The 9,946-nt window shown below is 49.9% G+C and overlaps 1 pseudogene; it reads right to left on the reverse strand.

Moving 5' to 3' along the window:
• Window positions 1-129: 129 nt before the first annotated feature.
• LOC119323801 lies at window positions 130-831 on the reverse strand (annotated as a pseudogene).
• Window positions 832-9,946: the final 9,115 nt, after the last annotated feature.

Genomic DNA, 9,946 nt, shown 5'->3' on the forward strand with positions numbered 1-9,946 from the left:
AATTTCCCCCTCAACTCTAATACCGGATCAATCAGCCCCTCAAATCTCTAAAACCGGATCAATTCCCCCCTAAAGTGGTTTTGGACTTGATTCTGAGTGGTTTTGACCCAGACCGTGCACTTCTCTCGGTTATGACCATGCACTTCGCTTCTTCAGTGCCGCCAGCTCGCCTCCGTGGCCGGCATGCTCACCGCTCGCCGTTTTCTAGGTCTCGAGTAGGCTGCCGCAGAAGTACTCCCACTCCATGCCTACACGGACGCCGGTGCTTCCCGAGAAGCCATCTGATGCCATGCTGCTGCTCAAGTCCGACTGCCCCATGCGGGAACCGCTCTGTGTGCCTCGCACCGCTCTGACAGGTGTCCCGCTTGGCCACCGCAGGAGATGAGCTGCATCAGCACTGCCGGCGCGCTACTTCGGCCGCCCGCGATCACGCCCTGCTGCACCAGGCCCACATTCTCTTCTTCCCGGCGAGCGGCGACGGTGTTCGAAGCGGCAGCCATGCATGTGTCGTTCTTGATGAGCATCTCTAGCGCGTCGGGGCTGCTGGACGATGGCGGCAGTGAGATCCCGTCGGCTTTGAGCTCTGTCGTAGGCTCTTGTGGCGGAGACAGATCTGGGCCCCGGTACCGGCGGTGTCTCTCACCGGTCCGCGTAGCCGCGTTCGCCCTGACACCACTGCGCGGCGGCCACATGGTACTCGCTGATGTCGAAGGAGCTCCAGTTCTTGCACCGGCCGTAGCCCCTGCTAATGGACGTTGTGGGCATCTTCTTCTTGTTCACGGCCTAGCAGGTAGGGGTGGAGGACGACAAGGATGACTCTGTGGAGGCGTCGCGCGGGGAGGAGGCAGAGCCCTGGAGCGCGTACTCGACGCCGCTGACTGGCAGGACCTGAAGCGAGATGGAACAGAGGAGAGCAGAGCGGGTACGCGGTCTCGGTCAAAACCACTCAAAATCAAGTCCAAAACCACTTTAGGGGGGAATTGAACATGTCTTAGAGATTTGAGGGCATGATTGATCTGGTATTAGAGTTGAGGGGGAAATTGATCTATTAGAGAGGACTTTGGGGGGAAACTGATACTTTCCTCTAAAAGAAAAAGAGAAAAGGGCTAAGTGCACTGTGCACTTAGGCCTGCTCGCTACAGGAGCCGGCCCAGCCCAACAAACCCCCCTATTCTCTCCTTCCTACTGCTCACAGGAGTGTGGTAGACGCCTATGCGTCATCCATGGCGCGGCTACCGCACGCGTCGACCATCCCGCGCCCCCCTCGATGGATAAGATCCACCCCGAGCGCACCCTAATCCCCAATCCCCCTCCTCCTCGCTCGCTCTCTCCCTCTCAAATATTCCCTCGTGCCCGTGTTGCTCGCCATGGTGGTCGTCCTCGTCACAGCCACTGGCCTCCTCGGTGATCGGGAGGATGTCCGGGAGCATCGCCATCCCCTGATCCATCTCCTTCACCTCTAGATTGGTGTCGGGAAGCCCCGTCACCATCGCCCACGTGCACTCTCTTCTCCGATGCCCGCAACGACCGCAACCTCGATCCGCAACCCCCGACCGCCTCCGGCTCCCTTGAGTCCACCATGACACCGCTGTGAGCTCGCCTTGATCTCCCCTTTGTTTTTTCCCATCGAATTTGTGCCGTAGCTCCCCATCGCTCGCGCGCGTTACGGCCACCGATGCTTGTCGTTGCTGCCGCTGGTCCCGGCCACAACCGCGTTCCCTGCTGCGCCTCGCTTCCTCAGGGCCACGCCCCGCGCCCTCTAGCGCCACCGCGCGCATGCCCGCTGCCGCTGCCCCTGTCCGCCTCGCCCCGCTTGCCGTTGCTTCCCCCTGCTTTCCCCTCATGTCGTCGCCCTGTGAGAGCCACGCCCCGCAGCCACTCGCCGGAGGCCACGCTCACCGCGAGCCCGTGCGCCTACTCGTGTTCCCGCGTGCCCGCCATCGCCTACAATCGTCCTGGCGCGCCTGGCGCCCGCTGTCCCACGTGCTGACCCACGCCGGCTCCGCCCGACCGCCCCTCCTTGCACCTTCACCCGCCCGCATCGGCCGCCCCTGCTCCCGCCTGCTGCTTCCTGCTATTGCCGCCGCCGCCCCATCGTGTCTCGCCTCGAGCACGCGCCTCCCCGCTGCTCGCCGTTAGCGTGCGCCTTCCCTGGTTGCTGGTGCCCTGCCGTGCCGGCCACATCCGCCGCTACCTCCGGTGAGCCCTGCCCTGCGCACATCGCCGGCCCGGCCATGTTTCCTGCTAGGTGCTGGCCGGGCCTTTGTTTTTGTTTAATTAGAGGGGATAACCCCTTACCATTTACACTTAACCACCCCCACTAATGTGCTACTAACCCCTGAGCCCCACCACTAACAAAGTTTAAAGTAACCTCTGTTAGCTAGTTGGCCCTATGACAGGTGGGCCCCTGTCCTGTTTGACCAAGTCAAAATGCTGACTGGGCTAGTCCTAGTCTATGATAGGTTCCCGTTGACCCTGTTGACTAGTCAACTAGTCAACAGTTGACTGCTGATTCAGCCCTCTGGCCCCACCTGTCAGCCACATGTGCATAAGGCTGGATACACTTTTGTGTACCTATGCATTTAATAATTAATATATTTTTGAATTAAAATAATTCCAGTAATTTCAAAAAAATCTTATAAAACTTTGAAAATTAATATAAAATAAACCGTAACTCCTATGAAAAATACTTTGTACATGAAAGTTGCTCAGAACGACCAGACAAATCTAAATGCGCTATCCGTTTGTCAGCCACACGTCCCTAGCGTAGCGAACCTGCAACATTTCACCTTTGGTTCATCTGTCTGAAAATGTCAAACACCGGGAATACTTTCCCGAATTTTCCCCCTTCGCCAGTATCGCCTACTACCGCGTTAGGACACACCTAGCACTACTCATTGTCATGTCATGCATCGTCATGAATATGTTTGCATTATATTTATTGTTTCTTCCCCCTCTTCTCTCATTAGACACCGAGGCTGACACTGCTGCTGCCCCGGTCGACTACGGTGTTGACGACCCCTCCTTTTTGCCAGAGCAACCAGGCAAGCCCCCCCTCCTTGATCACCCGATATCGCCTATTCCTTCCCTCTACTGTTTGCATTAGAGTAGTGTAGCATTTTACTACTTCCGACTAATCCTATTCTGTTGCATAGCCTGTCATTGTTGCTAAAATTGTTGATACCTTACCTGCAATCCTAAATGCTTAGTATAGGATGCTAGTTTATCATCAGTGGCCCTACATTCTTGTCCGTCTGCCATGCTATACTATCGGGCCGTGATCACTCGGGAGGTGATCACGGGTATATACTATACTATACATACATACTATACAGATGGTGACTAAAGTCGGGTTGGCTCGTAGAGTACCCGCAAGTGATTCACGGATTGGGGGCTGAAAGGACATTTGTCCCGACGGCCCTCTGAGTGAATCTTTTTGGGGAGCGACAGGTGTCGGATATTGGGTTCCGGCAAAACCCTTAATGTTCGAACTCTGGGGTGCGCATGAAGATCTTCTCCCTACCGAAACATGCCCAAAACCTCGCAGTGATTCTAAGCTAGCACGATGAACAACACAAGCGACGCAAGGTTTATACTGGTTCGGGCCACCGTTGTGGTGTAATACCCTAATCCAGTGTGTGGTGTGGTGGATTGCCTCTTGGGCTGATGATGAACAGTACAGAGGAAGAACAGCCTCGCGAGGAGAGGTGTTCTTGTAGTGCTGCTCTACTTAGGAAGGATTCGATCTCTCTGCTACTGTGGTGGCTAGCCCTATTTATAGAGGCCCTGGTCCTCTTCCCAAATATTGAGTGGGAAGGGAGCCAACAACGGCCATTTTGAAAGGGGACAGCTAGTACAAGCTATCCTGACTAAAGGTGGTCTTCGACTGCTAAAGGCACTAGCGATGACGCCGTCTTGGGCTCCACGGTGACCTTCGTCCTGTCGCTCTACTGGTCTTGATCTCGTTGCACTGATATGGAAACCTTTGCTTGATGCCTCGGTACTCCGCGCCTGCGCTTACTCCCGCCTGGCGCCCACCTGGTCTTGATCGTCATCGCTTGCGTCATGAGCACCTCGCGAGGTACCCCTTGCCTTGATCTCTTCACCTCCTCACGAGCTTGCCTGGTGAGGCCGCCCCTGAGGAGGCCTTGCGTCGTCTGCCCCGCAAGGCTTGGCCCCTCGCGAGGGTCTTGAACTTGGGTTGATGAAGAGGGACCATACTGGGCCGCTCGTGAGCCACGCTGCAGGCCGCAAGCAGGCAAGTCTGGGGACCCCCATCCCCAGAATGCCGACAGTAGCCCTCGGGCCCAAGGCACGCTCGAACTTGGCTTAGCGGCAAAGCCAGAGGGCAAGTGCGGAGCGCCGCGGGCCCCAACAGCCTTCGGTCTTGGTCAACGTGTGGCGACTGATTGGACGTGGGCGTCTTCGCTTCCCCATGCTGCCTCGGCAACTGCCCGATTTGACCGAGTCCCTGGTGCATGCAAAAAGAGTCATCATTACTTGCGATCGTGGAGGCCGACGGTTGGCCTCCCTGAGACTATATGTACGGAGAGGCGAGAGCCCCCGTTGTCCATCTCTTCTTACTCCGCCTGCTCCTTCTCCCATGCTCGACCTCCATTCTCGACGCCAATGGCACCTATCCGCAGGTTCTCAGCCGCTGAGAAGGGAAAGGCTCCCCGGGAGGGGCCTGACCCGCTCCCGCCGAAGAAACGGCTGGTCCTGTGCCGTCGCGACGAGGTTGCAAGGCCGGAGATGATGAGGCCTTGGTGCGAGCGGCCACCACCTAGGTTCCCGCTACCACTGTACGCCCGGGCTGAGGGCCCTGGAGAAAGGGACGACGAGCAACGCCGCCCGCGCCGCCGGCGAGGTCGACGAACCGTGGCGGTGCGCGCCGTCGCTCCTGGAGTCCACGCCGTGGACTCCTCTCACGAGCTCGTGCTCCACGCCGCGATGCCTCCAATCTCCTGGATCCGCTTCCCTCCATTCTTCGCCTTCGAGATGCCGCCGAGGGGGGCCCTCAAGCTTTGGCTGCAGCACACCGACTGCGGTGCTCCGGCGACCAGAGCGGAGGTTGAAGTCGTCGCTCCGGGCAAGGTCTTCATGACCCGAGGCTGGGGCGAGATCGCTCGGGTCTGCCGAACAGGGGGTGCCCTCGTGATTCATTTTGAATACGATGGCGCCTCCTTGATGCTCTTCAAGGTCTTCGACGCAGAAGGCCGCCGGCTGGAGTGCTGCCCCAGAGGGAGCGGCCGGGACGTCGACGTGGCAGGGGCTAGGCATGCCATCCGCTTCCCCAATGGGTCCTTGATAACCCACAAGTGTAGGGGATCGCAACAGCTTTCGAGGGTAAAATATTCAACCCAAATTTATTGATTCGACAAAAGGGGAGCCAAAGAATATTCTTGAGTATTAGAAGTTGAGTTGTCAATTCAACCACACCTGGATAACTTAGTATCTGCAGCAAAGTATTTAGTAGCAAAGTGGTATGATAATAAAGGTAACGATAACAAAAGTAATGTTTTTGGGTTTTGTAGTGATTGTAACAGTAGCAACAAAAAAGTAAATAAGCGAAGAACAATATGTGAAAAGCTCGTAGGAAATGGATCATTGATGGACAATTATGCCGGATGCAATTCCTCATGTAATAGCTATAACATAGGGTGACACAGAACTAGCTCCAGTTCATCAATGTAATGTAGGCATGTATTCCGTAAATAGTCATACGTGCTTATGGAAAAGAACTTGCATGACATCTTTTGTCCTACCCTCCCGTGGCAGCGGAGTCCTAGCGGAAACTAAGGGATATTAAGGCCTCCTTTTAATAGAGAACCGGAACAAAGTATTAGCACATAGTGAATACATGAACTCCTCAAACTACGGTCATCACCGAGAAGTATCCCGATTATTGCCACTTCGGGGTTGTCGGATCATAACACATAATAGGTGATTATAGACTTGCAAGATAGGATCAAGAACACACATATATTCATGAAAACATAATAGGTTCAGATCTGAAATCATGGCACTCGGGTCCTAGTGACAAGCATTAAGCATAGCAAAGTCATAGCAACATCAATCTCAGAACATAGTGGATACTAGGGATCAAACCCTGACAAAACTAACTTGATTACATGGTAAATCTCATCCAACCCATCACCGTCCAGCAACCCTACGATGGAATTACTCACGCACGGCGTGAGCATCATGAAATTGGTGATGGAGGATGGTTGATGATGACGACGGCGACGAATCCCCCTCTCCGGAGCCCTGAACGGACTCCAGATCAGCCCTCCTGAGAGAGATTAGGGCTTGGCGGCGGCTCCGTATCGTAAAATGCGATGAAACTTTCTCTCTGATTTTTTTCTCCACGAGACGGAATATATGGAGTTGGAGTTGAGGTCGGCGGAGCCTCAGGGGGCCCACGAGACAGTGCGGCGCACCCAGGGGGAGGGCACGCCCCCCATCCTCGTGGACAGGGTGTGGGCCCCTGGTCTTGATTCCTTCGCCAGTATTTTTTATATTTTCCAAAAAGTGCCTCCGTGGATTTTCAGGACATTCCGAGAACTTTTGCTTTCTACACATAAAACAACATCATGGCAGTTCTGCTGAAAACAGCGTCAGTCCGGGTTAGTTTCATTCAAATCATGGAAGTTAGAGTCCAAAACAAGGGCAAAAGTGTTTGGAAAAGTAGATACGCTGGAGACGTATCAACTCCCCCAAGCTTAAACCTTTGCTTGACCTCAAGCAATTCAGTTGATAAACTGAAAGTGATAAAGTAAAACTTTTACAAAGTCTGTTGGCTCTTGTTGTTGTAAACATGCAAAGCCATCATTCAGGTTTCAGCAAATATTATGAACTAACCATACTCATAATGACTCCCAGGTCTCACAGTTACTCATATCAATACCATAATCAGCTAGCGAGCCATAATAATAAAACTCGGATGACAACACTTTCTCAAAACAATCATAACATGATATAACAAAATGGTATCTCGCTAGCCCTTTCTGAGACCGCAAAACAAAAATGCAGAGCACCTTTAAAGATAAAGGACTGACTAAACATTGTAATTCATGGTAAAAGAGATCCAGTGAATTCATACCCAATATAAACCAATAGTAATGAATGCAAATGATAGTGCGTTCTCCAACAGGTGCTTTTTAATAAGAGGGGTGATGACTCAACATAAAAGTAAATAGATAGGCCCTTCGCAGAGGGAAGCAGGAATTTGTAGAGGTGCCAGAGCTCGATTTTAAAATAGAGATTGAATAACATTTTGAGCGGCATAGTTTTGTTGTCAACGCAACAACTATGAGATGGTTGTATCTTCCATACTACATGCATTATAGGCAGTTTCCAAACAGAATGGTAAAGGTTTATACTCCCCCAACCACCAACAAGCATCAATCCATGGCTTGCTCAAAACAACAAGTGCCTCCAACTAACCCTAGGGGAGTTTTGTTTAATTATTTTGATTTTCTTTGATCTTTTTGGATCATGGGACTGGGCATCCCGGTTACTGGCCCTTTCTCGTGAATGAGGAGCGGAGTCCACTCCTCTTGAGAATAACCCACCTAGCATGGAAGATATAGGCAGCTCTAGTTGAAACATGAGCTGCTCGGGCATACAAAACAGAATTTCATTTGAAGGTTTGGAGTTTGGCACATACAAATTTACTTGGAACGGCAGGTAAGTACCGCATACAGGAAGGTATGGTGGACTCATATGGAACAACTTTGGGGTTTAAGGAGTTTGGATGCACAAGCAGTATTCCCGCTTAGTACAGGTGAAGGCTAGCAAAAGACTGGGAAGCAACCAACTGAGAGAGTGACAGCAGTCGTAAACATGCATTAAAATTAATTTACACCGAGTACAAGCATGAGTAGGATATAATCTACCATGAACATAAATATCATGAAGGCTATGTTGATTTGTTTTAACTACATGCGTGAACATGTGCCAAGTCGAGTCACTCAATTCATTCAAAGGAGGATACCATCCCATCATACCACATCATAATCATTCTAATAGCATGTTGGCACGCAAGGTAAACCATTATAACTCATAGATAATCAAGCATGGCACAAGCTACTATAATCTATAAATGTCATTGCAAATATGTTTACTTCATAATAAGCTGGATCAGGAACGATGAACTCATCATATTTACAAAAACAAGAGAGGTCGAGTTCATACCAGCTTTTCTTATCTCAGTAACTCCATCATATATCGTCATTATTGCCTTTCACTTGCACGACTGAATGGTGTGTATAATAATAATAGTGCACGTGCATTGGACTAAGCTGGAATCTGCAAGCATTCAACTCCAAAGAGAAGACAAGATAATATGGGCTCTAAGTTACATAAACAATCATGCAAATGAGAGCCACTAAGCATTTTCAATACAGTCTTCTCGACCCCCAAAGGAAAGAAAAGAAAAGAAAACTATTTACACGGGAAAGCTCCCAACAAGTAAGAAGAAGAACGAGAAATCTTTTTGGGTTTTAATTTTAATTTCTACTACAAGCATGGAAATTAAACTAACTAATTTTTTTGGTTTTTTCTTAAGGTTTAGCAAACACACAAGAAGAAAGCGAGAAAGAAAATTAAACTACATGGATAATACAATGAAAGAGTATGAGCACCGACGACTAGTGTGTGAACATGAATGTAAAGTCAGTGAGAAATACGTACTCCCCCAAGCTTAGGCTTTTGGCCTAAGTTGGTCTAATACCAAGGACCGCCTGGCTGATATCCGTAGTTGTAGCTGGGGTCGTACTGAGATGCAGCAGCGATCGCCTCCTGAGCTACGGCATGTTGGCGAGCCGCCTCCGCTCTCCCCTCGTGTTCAGCTGCTTCCTCCCTGGTAACAACATATCTTCATTTTGCCTGATAATCAAAAAGGAGGGGAGCAGGAAGAGTAACATGGACGACGTTGCTCTGTCATAGATTAGTCGATAATGGAGGAATTGTTCATTCCTCCTAAGAAAATGATGATTGACCATAGCGTCATAATGTAAATAAGCAGGAGGTATCATCACATCCCCCTCTCGTGGGGCTATTACAAGATAATTAGCCACACGGGTTGCATAAATTCCACCAAATAAATCTCCAGTTCTACTATTATTCTGTAACCTACGTGCAACTATTGCCCCCAAGTTATAACCTTTATAACCTAACACAGCACTCTTGAGGACACACAGATCAGGGACACACATGTGACATGCTTCATCTTTACCGTTAATGTATCTACCAATGAAGAGAGCAAATTAATGTATAGCAGGAAAATGAATGCTCCCTATGGTAGCTTGTGCTATGTCCCTGGATTCTCCCATAGTAATACTAGCAAGGAAATCTCTAAATTAAGATTTGTGAGGATCATTAATATTACCCCACTGCGGGAGTTTGCAAGCAGTTGTAAAATCCTCTAAGTCCATGGTATAAGATGTATCATAAATATCAAATAGGACACTAGGAGAATTACGCGTACAGTTATATTTAAACCTCCGTAGAACGGAATCAGTCAATTGATAGTACTGAGGACACTTATCTTGTAAGAAGTCCTCCAGTTAAGCATTACGCACATATGCGTCAAATTCCTCCTTAAAGTCTGCTTCGACCATAAAATCATCGAATGGCCACTCACAAGCTCGTACATCCGCGTCCCTCGGTAATTCAACATCCTGCTCACGTATAGCAATCCTGGGTCCTTTCTTTACCAAGGAACCACCTTGGTACATTCTCCTAGACAATTCTTTTTCTGAAAATTTTCTGAAATTTTAGTAACTTCAAAATAAAAGTGTATAAAACTAAACAAGATTGATAGCAACTACTCCTACAACTGCCTAGAGCCTATATCATGCATTAGAATTGCTTGGGACCTCATAAATTCAACATGCAAGCTCAAGAACATGGTCACCTATGTAGCAAAAATTTGCAATGAATA

The sequence above is a fragment of the Triticum dicoccoides genome, chromosome 6B (genome assembly GCF_002162155.2).
Source record: "Triticum dicoccoides isolate Atlit2015 ecotype Zavitan chromosome 6B, WEW_v2.0, whole genome shotgun sequence".
NCBI classification, from domain to species: domain Eukaryota; kingdom Viridiplantae; phylum Streptophyta; class Magnoliopsida; order Poales; family Poaceae; genus Triticum; species Triticum dicoccoides.